The sequence below is a fragment of the Sorex araneus genome, chromosome 1 (assembly GCF_027595985.1).
Source record: "Sorex araneus isolate mSorAra2 chromosome 1, mSorAra2.pri, whole genome shotgun sequence".
Lineage (NCBI taxonomy): Eukaryota > Metazoa > Chordata > Mammalia > Eulipotyphla > Soricidae > Sorex > Sorex araneus.
In genome coordinates this window covers 416,288,914-416,301,516 of record NC_073302.1, presented here as the reverse complement: position 1 = coordinate 416,301,516, position 12,603 = coordinate 416,288,914, and the positions used below count along the sequence as shown (strand labels likewise).

General features: G+C 41.8%; 1 protein-coding gene across 3 annotated transcripts in view; it reads left to right on the top strand.

Annotated features, from left to right (window-relative positions):
- Window positions 1-12,603, top strand: part of CTTNBP2 (cortactin binding protein 2) — a 156,667-nt gene that overhangs the window by 96,343 nt on the left and 47,721 nt on the right. The window lies entirely within an intron of this gene.

Here is a 12,603-nt window from a genome sequence, read left to right as displayed (position 1 = left end):
GACATTTAAGCCCTGGAGGGATTAATAGATAGACATTGGGAATGATGCCCAGATCGCCCAGTTTCATTACTCTTTCCACCATGTCATTTTCCCTTCCCTCCTAGTCAAAGATAATGAAAAATATTTTTTGCTTCATTAACTACAAAGTTAGCCTCATGGTTCAGATAGTCTGGAAAGGAAGTCCCTTTACCACTAAGTCACTTAGGTCACTTTTCTACAAGAAATGAATGAATGAGAAATGTTATTATATTTATTGCTCTTAATAAGTAAGTTCTGAGTCAGTCTTTCTAGATAATAAAGATTCTATACTGACCATTACACTGCACTTAAAACACATTTTTTCCCCCTTTCTACAATATCCTATATATGCCTGATTTGTATAGGGCAGCAGTACTATCATTGCCAGGAAGGTGACTGTTTTCACATGCTTTTCAAAGTGCAGAATTTTAGGCATGAAGGGACATAGCTAATCTAAGTCCAAACAAATTTTGTTTAAGATAAAAAATACTAACTTGGGAAATTTAGGAAATAGGCTAAAGGACCAGAGCTCATACATGCATGAGAGCCTCTGTTGAATCCTTAGCACTGCAAGGTGCCTGGAACATCCCTTGGGATAGCCTGATGCCCTCCACGCGTTGCCCTGTGTGGCACTGCTGGCCCTCAGCCCCTTTGGGTCTGAGCACTAAACCTTCTGACCCGCACTTCCCTTTTAAGTCCTTCATCTCTTCCTAGTGATTCAGAGTCATTGGGTACTATCTGGTCCTAGGAGAGCCTCCTCTGAAGCTAGCCTGAGACCTAATCCAGGGGGAATTAATAATGGAGACTGAACCTTTGTTTTTATCATTTTATGTGAATAGATATGTGTGTCTCTGTTCTAGCATGACATCTTTGACATGTCAGATACTTTGGAGCCGAAGTATCATTTAGAACATTGTCTGGTTATGAGCATCTCTGTTGTTAAAGCTCTCATACAAAGAAATACTTTTATTTGGGGGAGGAGGGTAGTGGTGTATGTTTGCTCTTAGGAGTTCATTGTAATTCTAGTTTATTTATTTCCAAAGCCAGTGGCTTCCTGTCCCTCTGCTTTTCATCTTCCTGGGTTGTTTAACGTGGTTACTGTTTCATACAAACTCCTCTCTTGGCTTCCAGAGTACTTGCCCTTTGTTCACTTCCTCTCTGGTTGATGACAAGGCATTCTCTTTGTTTTCCTGTTTTTCCTCTCCCTAAGCAATCTCCAAGCTCCATTTGCAATGGCCTGTTTTTAAGATCTTAATAGTTTTTGAGTTTGGCCTAAGATTTCATCAATAAATAGTCCCAAATTCAAATCACTAGAGCTAGTGAAGATAGTTTTTTGGATTTTTTTTTTTTTTGGTCACACCTGTCGATGCATAGGGTTTACTCCTCGCTCTGCACTCAGGAATTCCCCTGGCAGTGCTCAGGGGACCATATGGGATGCTGGAAATCGAACCTGGGTCGGCTGCGTGCAAGGCAAATGCCCTACCCGCTATTCTATCGCTCCAGCCCCAAAGATAGTTTTATCTATCTTCCAGACATTCATTTCCAGCAGCATCTTAGTGGTCAGCTCTAGGCAGGCTTACTGTCCTCTAGTTACCTAAAAATCCACAACATACAACTATCTTGAATCATTCTGGCATTCTGTTCAGATTGCGATGTGCGTGACACAGTGCATTGGGTGAGTGACAGATGTTATCTCTCACACCATACCTCCCCCTCAACGCTCCCAGTTCTCTAATGGTTTGAAATCTTTTTTTATACCTGCAGATGTGCACCAGTCCACACATTGGACCACACTGTCCAGCAGTAAACTACTGCAATAGACCAGTTGTCTCCAATGTTTTTGTTTTGTTCTGCTCAAGATAAAATCTAGGGCTTTACACATGCCAGGCACATGCTTTACCACAGAGCCACCCCTCCAGTGCTTTTAACCTGTGCATGAACGCCAGCAATTGGAAACCAGTACCCTGAGAGGTCTTGCTGAAGGGAGTTTTTCAAGTGCAGAGGCTTATGTGAGGTCCTGATATTTAGTGGCCTTGTCATTAAGTATAGCTGCAAATGGAAAAGAATGAGGAAAGTCAGAAGAGTCGCTATATTTCTTCTTACTCACAGTTGGATTGGTCAAGGAAGACAAGTGACCAGTGAAATGTGACCAGCTCTTCAGGCAAGAATTATTTCTGGTACATAAAAATCACTTCTTTGCCATCTGTGTTAGCATTCTTTATTCACCATAATTAATTCTTTTTTTTTCCTTAGTTATTAAAATTTTTGAAAAGTGCCACCAGACATAGCTTCCAACTGGGAAGGTTGTTGGATACTTTTTGGTTTTGTTCTGAACATTTATTCCAGAATATTCAAGGTAGCACATTACAGACTTGCTTAGTTTGAACAGTAGTGAATTACTGACCTGAGGGGTCTGGAGGGATAGCACAGTGTGTAGGGTGTTTGCCTTACACGTGGCTGAATCCAGGTTCCATGCCCAGCATCCCGTATGGTCCCCCAAGCACTTCCAGGAGTAATTTCTGAGTGCAGGAGCCAAGAGTAACCCTGTGTATTGCCGAGTGTGACCCCCCCCCCCCAAAAAAAAAAAAAAACCTGCCATGATTCTGATGAATCTGAACCTAAACCAAGCCAGGTAAAGCCCTGTGTTGTCCTCTGTGAAGACAGGGTTTTTTCATGGATTTTGTTTGTTTTTGTTTTTAGACCATACCGGATGATGCTCAGGGCCTACTCCTGGCTCTGACTCAGGAATGATTCCTGAAAAGTGTTCAGAGGACATATGGGATGCCGGGGCTAGAACCCATACTGACCACGTACAAGGCAAATGCCCTACCTGCTGGACTGTAGCTCCAGTCCCAGCTTCTCCATGTTTTCCATGAATACTGCATAGATCCGTGCTTGATGTTTTTCCTCTGATCACTCTGGCCTTCCTCCCTTGCTTAACTGCTCTGCCTCCTAGAACATAATCCTCAGAGGCTCCAAAATCTTATTTCTCTCCCTCTCTAATTATTTCCCTGATTCATCCAGGAAGGTCTGTCTGGGGATGGCTGGTGGGGGCCCCTCTTAGATAACTAGAGAAACCGACTTGCTAGTTTACCCAGGGCAGCCTTTGTTTGTGCCTCTCATCTGAGTGTGGTATTAACTGTGCTGCTTTTTACTCTCCAGAGGGAGCCCATTTAAGCAGTTACATTGTCAAGGCCAGGGACATAACTCAGAGTGCCAAGTGCCTGCTTTGCATGTGTGAGGTCCCAGGTTCAGTCCCTAGAAGCACATGGCTGTCACAGCCCACGGCACCTGAGCAACACTGCAGCACCTGTCTGAGCAATGGACTGTCTGGCCTGGCTGGTTGACTGAGGCCTGGGCCCTCTGAGCATTCAGATAGTTAGGTAACAGTCCCCCCCATTTGAGGGGGGAGCACCCACAGTGATCCTAAGCAGGGAGCAGGGGCAGGAGCATGAGCAATGATTAGCCCTGGCAGTGAAGGCTTGATAGTGCAGTGCTCAGGCTGGCAGTGCTCAGGGAGCCCTGAGGATCGAGGGGTTGAACTCAGAGCCTTCACGTGCTAGGCTTGTGCTCTACCCCTTAGGCTATCTCCCTGGCCCGGCCATCCTACTGATGACCATAGTCAAGTCATGAATGCACCCTTGCACTCCAGGTTTATGCCCCTCGCCAGTCTTCTTCTCTTACTCCTTCAGTAGCATTTAACATTTGGCTTTATTTGCTACACGTGCCTAACTTGGCGCGTTTGAAAGTTTGCTACAGCTCTAGCGTTTTCCTCTCATACCCATCAGTTGGGGCTCTGTCACCTCCTCCTCTGCCTTCATGAGTTCTCCTCTCTGGGCTCTCTGACGTCAGGCAATACCCACTCTCGGCCACTCCTCTGCCGGCTGCCCGGCTCCTTTTCGTCACTCTGAGAGGAGTCTTTTTAGTTGGGGAGCTTGGTTATATAATTATCTGCTTCATGACTTTCCCAGACCCAATTCCCTCCAAGATAAGTGCTAGGGAAAGATGAGTATCTTTCTGACCTGGCCTCAGTTTACTTTCTTTGTCTCTAATCTTTTTTTTTTTTTAATTAAATCACCGTTGGGCTGGAGAGATAGCATAGCTATAGGGCTGTTTGCCTTGCATGTGGCCGACCCAGGTTCAGTTCCTTCATCCCTCTCAGGGAGCCTGGCAAGCTTCCCGTACTGTATTTGATATGCCAAAAACAGTAACAAGTCTCACAATGAAGACATTACTGGTGCCCGCTTGAGCAAATCCACGAGCAACAGGATGAGAGTGATACAGTGAAATCACCATCAGATACAGTTACAAAGCTTTCATGATCAGATTTCAGTCATACAATGTTCCAATACCCATCCCTCCACCAGTGTTTATTTCCTACACCAGTATCCCTGGTATCCCTCCTGCCACTACTGCCCCCCTCTCCCCGCTTGCCTCTATGGTTCTCTGTCTCTCTCTGTCTCTGTCTGTCTGTCTCTCTCTCTCTTTCTCCTCCCCACCCCCCACCTTCTCATTTGGGGCATTATAGTTTGCAATACAGATACTGAGAAGCCATCGTGTTTGGTTCTTTACCCACTTTCACCACATCTCCCATCCAGAGCGATCTCTTCCAACCCTCATTGTCATAAAGGTCTCTTCTCTATCCCAACTGCCTTCTCCTGCAGCTCCTGATCAGGCTCCCAACCATGGACCCTTCAACCTCACCCTTGTTTCCACTGTCTTTGGGTGTTAGTCAGACACACTTTCTGTCTCCTTCTAAATGCAGTTCTTTGCCCTTGCCATACATTCTGACGACAGTAAAGGCATCCTGTGCTCTCTCCTCTCCCTGTTGTTTCATCTATGTTCCCATGACCTCAAATGTCGTATTCTCCCATCCTGAACCAGCCCTGCCGGGAAAACATCTCTGAAAACATCTCTACTACTTTGGCTTCCAGGATTCAGGTGTTCTCGGGGCACTAATTCACACTTTGCTCAGAAAGCTTGCATTTTACCATGATTGTTTGCATGCTTTCTTTTCCTCTCCACTACCCCCCCCCCGCCCCAGTCACTTTTCTCTTTTGACATATGCTCTGCCCACAAACAGTATTTATTGAATCAGTGAGTGACTGCTCTTCTTCTCAAATGTCTTTCTTAACTGGTCGTCCTCCTCCTTATGGTTCTTTCTTAACTGGTCACTGTCCTATTATCCTCTTCCTCAGTTTATTTACCAGAGATTCTAACAGGTTTTCAGAACAGAGTTGACCATGGCACTTTCCTAAACAAACATCTTCTCATTCCTTGATGAATGCAGCCTGGATCCCTCTCTGCTACAGACAAGCATTACAACTCGTATGCACTTGAATTTTTTTTTTTTTTTTTGGTGGGGGGACTTAATCTGTGCTCAGGGAATCAATCCTGGCAGTGCTCAGGGAACCATAACTGGTACTGGAGATTGAACCTAGGTCAGCTGGTCTGCAAGGAAAATTGCCTTACCTGCTGTACTATCTCTCTGGCACATATTTGCACTTTCTAGATGATTCTTGCTATCATTATTGTTAGCCATGCACCCCTAAATCATTTTAACAGATTCCTCTCTGCCATTCTACTAAATAGTGGGTTCAACTAGCTCCACAAGTTAGGCTGGTTTGGGCACTTGCATTGAACCCTATCTGTGTGTTTACAAACTGCTTTTGCTTTCTTTTTTTCTGCCCAACCTGAAATTCTCAGCCCTGCTCTGGGTTTGATTTGCTCTCCAGCTCAGTGACCCTGGGATTTCTGCTTAATCTCCCTAGCCCTGGTTACCTTGCTTCTTAGTGCTCCCTGAATGACCATGAGGTCATTGATCCTTAATGTCTCTTTCAACCTTAATGCAGGTTCCTCAGAGGTCAGCAGTGCATATGATCACCTCCCCAAATGAGTGTGTTCTCTTGTGACTATAGAATGTAACTGTAACTACATCCCTAAGTTCCAGTGAATGGGATATTGGTGGAGTGATGGCTGAAACCTAAGCCACTACTTAAAAAAAAATATATATATATATATGTATATATATACACATACACACACGTATATATGTGACATATGCTCTGTCCAGTGGAGCATCTGCCCATAAACAGTATTTATTAAATCAGTGAGTGACTGCTCTTCCTTCTCAAATGTCTTTCTTTTTTTTTTCTTTTTTTCTTTAATAAGAATTTTATTTTATTGAATCACCATGTGGAAAATTACAATGCTTTCAGGCTTAAGTCTCAGTTATACAATGCTGAAACAACCATCCCTTCACCAGTGCCCATATCCCACCACCAAAAAGAAAAAAGAAAAAAAACCCACACAGTACACCTCCTATCCCGGCACCCCCCTCCCCCCCGCCTTGTAACTGATAAGTTTCACTTTACTTTCTGTTCACTTTGGTGACATTCAAAATTTCAACACAAACCTCCCTATTATTGTGAGGAGTACCCGACTAGAGTCAGACCTGTTGTGAAGAGATATGAGGTTTTGGATTTCTGTACTTTAACAACTAAGTCCAGGGAGATTTCTTCCAGATATTGGATCATTGCAAGCTTGTAAACCCCATCTGTGGCGATCACCACACTCTTCATCCCCAGAAAGGAAAAGGTGAGAGAGAGAAAGACCTTTCCCTCCTGGGTGGGCATGGGGCCTCGGCTTAGTTCTCAATCTGGAGACATTCTGCAAGGAGCTGCCCATGCCGAAAGTAGTTTAGCAGGATCACATCTTGGGGGCAGGAGGGGCAGGTGCCACCCACCTTCCCAAGAGCACCCTCGTGTCTTTATGCTGCAGTTTTTTCATAAATCCCATCTGTGGTCATCATAATATGTCTTTCTTAACTGGTCATCATCCTTGTATATACACACACATCTCTCTCTATATATGTATGTATGTATAGATGTATATATAAGGATGATATATATGTATATATGTATATATAAATGATATATATGTATATATAGGTGTATATGTATATATACATCTATACACATCTGTGTATATAGATGTATATATATACATATATACACACACATATATATATAGTGAATTAGGTAACATGTTTACAAGAATGTTAACACTTGTGGTTTTAATGTATATTTACTTCTGTCTACCTCATCCCCGTGCCCAATAACCCTCCATCAGTGTCCATGTTACATTTCATTCACCTGTTCGTTCCCCACACTCCTCCCTCTGTGTGGTCATCTCCGTTTTTTACTCCGAAGCCAAGAGGTTTTCATCCTTTAACAACTTTGTTGAGAATAGCGTAAATAAAAAAGATGGACACAACCAGTGTTGGAGGGAATGTGATAAAAAAAAGGAGCCATCGTGTGCTGCTGGTAAGAATGTCATCTAGTTCATCTCTAATGGAAAGCAGTATGGGGATTCCTCAGAATTAGAATGAGCTTCCATATGACCAAGCAGTTTCACCTCTTGGCATCTTCTCTAGGAACACAGAAACATCATTTCGAAAAGTTATATGAGCACCTATCTAAAAGTTTCTAGTATTTCAACTGTAAGAAAAGCTTTAAGAAAAAGATATAGTTTACTGCCATTGCATGGAACTGAAAGACATGAAGTGACATAAGTCAAAGGGAGAAGACAAATGCCAGATTATTAGAGAAACAAAAACCAGGGAATAGACATCTACTCTTGTTAAAACCTGTGTGATAGCCGATGTATTTATTTATTTATTTTTTAACTTTTTAATGAACCACCGTGAGATACAGTTACAGTCTTACAAACTTTCCTGCTTATGTTTCTGTCATACAATGATTGAGTACCCATCCTTCCACCAGTGCCCACTCTCCACCACTAATGTTCCCAGTATTTCTCCCATCCCCCCATCCCATCCCCCTACTTCTGTGGCAGGCACATTCCCTTTCTCTCTCTCTCTCTCTCTCTCTCTCTCTCTCTCTCTCTCTCTCTCTTTTAGGGTATTGTGGTCTGCAATTCAAGTATTAAGTGGCCATCATGTTTGGTCTATAGTCTACTTTAAGCACACATATCCCATCCCAAGCGGGTCATCCAACTATCCTTTATTTGGTGATCCCTTCTCTATCTGAGAAGATAGATAGAGAAGGGATCACCTTTTCCCCCAACATGTGAGGCCAGCTTCCAAGCTGTGGAGCAATGCTCCTGGTCCTTATCTCTACTCTCCTTGGGTGTTAGTCTCCCATTCTGTTACTTTATATTCCACAAATGAGTGCACTCCTTTTATGTATGCCCCTCTCTTTCTGACTCATTTCACTTAGCATGACACTCTCCATGTTGATCCACTTATATGCAAATTTCATGACTTCATCTTTTCTGACAGCTGCTTAGTATTCCATTGTATAGATATACCAAAATTTCTCTAACCAGTCATCTGTTCTCAGGCACTCAGGTTTCTTTCCAGATTCTGGCTATTGTAAACAGTGCTGCAGTGAACATATGAGTGCAGATGTCATTTCGACTATACTGTTTTGCATCTCCGGGATATATTCCCACAAGTGATATTGCTGGGTCAAATGGGAGCTCGATTTCTAATTTTTTGAGAAACGTCCATACTGTTTTCGAAAGGGCTGAACCAGTCGGCATTCCCACCAGCAGTGAAGGAGAGTCCCTTTCTCCTCACATCCATGCCAACACCGGTTGCTTTTGTTCTTTTGGATGTGGGCCAGTCTCTGTGGTGTGAGATGATATCTCATTCGTTGTTTTGATCTGCATCTCCCTGATGATTAGTGATGAAGAGCATTTTTTCATGTGCCTTCTGGCCATTCGGATTTTTAATTTGAGAAAGTTTCTGTTCATTTCATTGCCCCATTTTCTGATGCAGTTGGATGTTTTCTTCTTGTAGAGTTCAACTGGTGCCTTGTATATCCTTGATATCGACCCCTTATCAGATGGGTATTGGGTGAATATTCTTTCCCATTCTGCAGTTTGTATTTATATTCTGGTTACTGTTTCTATTGAGGTAGATAAGCTACTTACTTTAAGATAGTCCCATTTGTTTATCTCTATAGCAGATGTATTTATAACAGTTAATACAACTCTGACTTCGACTCAGTTATCTGAATTCTTGCATTGTCCCCTGAGTAAGCCACCCCCTGCCGGCTTCCCCTTCCCTGGGAATCCATTTCCTGAAGCAATGATTGGCATCCCTGTATTTATCCTCTTCTATGATCCTACCAGAGTGCTGAGGTTTCATTTTTCCTCCTCCGCCACATAATGAAACTTGGCGCCTTGCTTCCTCAACCCATTTTCCTGTGCGCATTTCCCCATGTCTATTTACCACATTGCATTCTTCCCTGAAAAACAGAACTCTTTCCAGGGTCCTCCTCACAACCCTTCCTCTCATGCCACTTCTGGCACACTGGAGTTTCGTGCTCTCACAAAGGTGTATGAGTTTGATGAACTCGAAGTCCCGGAACACAGTCCGCTCAAAGGGTTGGTGCAGCCGTGGTTAAGTGCCACTTGGGATATGTTTCTATCTTTGCATTCCCTGGAGGAACCCAGAGTAGCTATACAGATTTCACACTTGCTGCAGAATTCGCATGTTCGACAGCCTCCTGGGAACTCACATTCCATGTATCCTTTCACAACAACAACAAAACACTGCTGAGGGTTATTGCCCACTTACCTACCTGACTACCTGGATAGAATGAAAATTAGGTGTCATCTACTTTGAAGTTCAAAAAAGAATCTTGCAGACTTCTGTTGCATCTTTTATTTGTTATTTTAACATTGCCTAGAATTATATTGAGATCAAACCATTTACTGATAAGCTCTAATTCTACTTAACTGGATATTTGGGTAGTTTTCTAATTGCTGATGATTATGTTGATTGCAGTAATAGCAGCTAATAAATCCCGAGAGGTTAGTAATTGCCAAGAATGGAAGAGTTTTGTTGTTGTTGTTGTTATTGTTGTTTATTAATTTATTTTGGGTTTTGGTCCACACTCGGGCTGTGCTAAGGGCATAGAAGAATAGAAAAGTTTTACATGCAGTTTTGTCATTTTAGAACTCTATGAAATACAGATTTTTGAAATATATAGAAATTTAAGCAAAAAAATGTTAAATGATTTGCCAAAGGTTATAAAATCATTTATATTGGCAGGATTAGACTCCAGGTCTGTTGTGATTTTTATTCATTTTTTATTACAAGGAATAACTTGCATCATGACATATACATTTTTATCCCTTATGGGAATTCATGAAATTCAGAACTCAGCTTGAATTCTACTCAGGTTTTTTTTTTTATTTTAAAAATATTTATTTATTTTTTTTATTGGCTTTGGGCATCACATCCAGTGACACTCAGTTGTTATTCCTGGCTCTACATTCAGAAATTACTGCTGGTGGTGCTCAGGGGGCCATTTGGGATGCTGGAGATTGAACCCAGGTTGGCCTTGTTAAAACCAAAAGCCCTATTTGCTCAACTATCCCTCTGGCTCTACTCAATTTTCTTGTTAGCAGTCATTGTCTAAATCAACTTTTCATCTTAAGTATCTTAATGATTTTATAAAAACTTAGTAATAACAGTTTGATAATAACTGTGACTATAAAGTATGTTTCTTAGTGAGTCCTTTCTTTTTGTTATTTTACTGCATTACAACATTCCATACTTTAGGCATGCATTTATAAATCTATGTTAAGTTAATCATTATTTGAAGGCGAGTCCTCCACCTAAAGTGGGGACAGTGAGAAATGAAAGACCTGGTTGATTCTGTTGGCAGACAAGCTGACTTTCCTTTCTCTGTGGTTCAGCTCCTCTGTCCTGTCTATCCCATGACAGCTTTCATCACTCTGGTATTAAAAAAAAAGAAAAAAATTCTCTATTAACTTTGCTCTCAAACCAGTACTAGCTTCTTATTCAGATTTCATGTAATTGGTGGTTTCTTCTTACTCTTTGTTTTCCTTTCTGACCCTTAGAGATTTCCTGTACTTCCCTGTGAACTCAGGCTTGAATATAAATATGTTTTGGGGACAGTATGAAGCAATTCACATATATCCCTGGTGGGGTGGGAATTGGAAATCTCTCTGCTGTATATACTGATTTAGAACTAATAGATACACTGGCACCCAGCCGTCCAACTCCGGTACATGTACACATCGGAAAGGTGTATATGTATGCATCCAAGAACGTGTACTCAGTGAAGCCCACATGTTAGAGATCAGACTTTAAGCTCTGTGCATGCTAAGTATGTACTCAAACACCTGAACTGTTTTTCTCTTCTCACTGAACAGACCTTCCAAACAGCTTCGACTGTACTGTTTGCCAAATATTTATTAGTACAGTCATGTAATAGAGCACATGTCGAATCCATTCCAAACAAAATTTTATTTATTCCTCATAACATCCTAGTGAAAGAATGGAACATAAGTTGTATGTTCATGCATTGGAATGCCACACAACCATTTTCTTTCTAAAATATAACTGTAGGGGCCTTAGTAATTGTACAGAAAGGCTTTTGCCTTGCACGCAGCTGACCCGGGTTTAATCCCCAGCACCCCATATGGTCCCATGAGCCCCACCAGGAGTGATCCATGAATTTCGAGCCAGCAGTAAGCCCTGTGCACTGTTGGGTGTGCCCAACCCTTCACACAACACAAACCTCCCCCCAAAACCCCGCCTGTCTAGCTCAGTTGGTAGAGCATGGGACTCTTAGAAGTACAACTGTGGCTCTTTCTACCATATTTTATATTGCTATGCTGAATGAAAGAAGCCAAATATTAAAGTATACCTACAGTGTGATTCCATTTATATAAAATTCATAATCAGGCTAACTTGTCTGTGTTATTAGAAATCAAACTAGCAGATGTCTGGGAGGAGGAAGGGAAGATTGAGTTGCAGACTTCTGAAGTACTCATTATACAGGCAACTTCACTGATAATTTTTCAAACTGCACAATTATTTGTGATAGTTCTGTGTTTAGATACATAATAAAAAGTATTTACATAAAAAAGATAAAGGGAAAAGGCCTTTATCACATACAAAACAAAGTATGTTTGACAGCGGAATCAGAGAAGCTAGACAAATTGTATTGTTTACTCTTTTGTCACAGTAGAAGTTAGCCCAGAGCTTGTGTTTTGGGGAAAGTGTGGGGGTGGGGTTGTGGGGGGGGGTTTGTTTTGTTTTTTGTTTTTTTGTTTTTTTGTGATGGCAGGGAGGGAGGGAGGGAGGGAGAGAGAGGGTGAAAGAACTTTGCTTGGGTTGTAACTTACTGTTGTTTCTGGTCTTCAGTTTTGTGCTCATTGTTGTGACTAATCATGGTGGGTGGTAAAAATTGGCATAGCTGAGTTTCTTGGTTAAATACCCTAATGCAGTGCCTGTTGTGAAATTACCTATTGGAAAATGTTTTTGTGCATTTAATTTCTACTTTTATATAAAAATATAGGGGGAAAATGAAGTTTTTCAGTTTATAGGCTTTATTGGATGGAAATTTTTATAGAGCTACACACAAGAGAAAAGCTGAGAAAAGAGGGAAATTAATTTTAATATTATTGGGAATGCTTTTTCCACCATGGTGGTCATATTTTTTCAAATCACAAAGTAGGGCAGCATAAGACTAAACTATAAATGGGCTTCCAAGGACTCTGGGATGGACAGACTTGTTA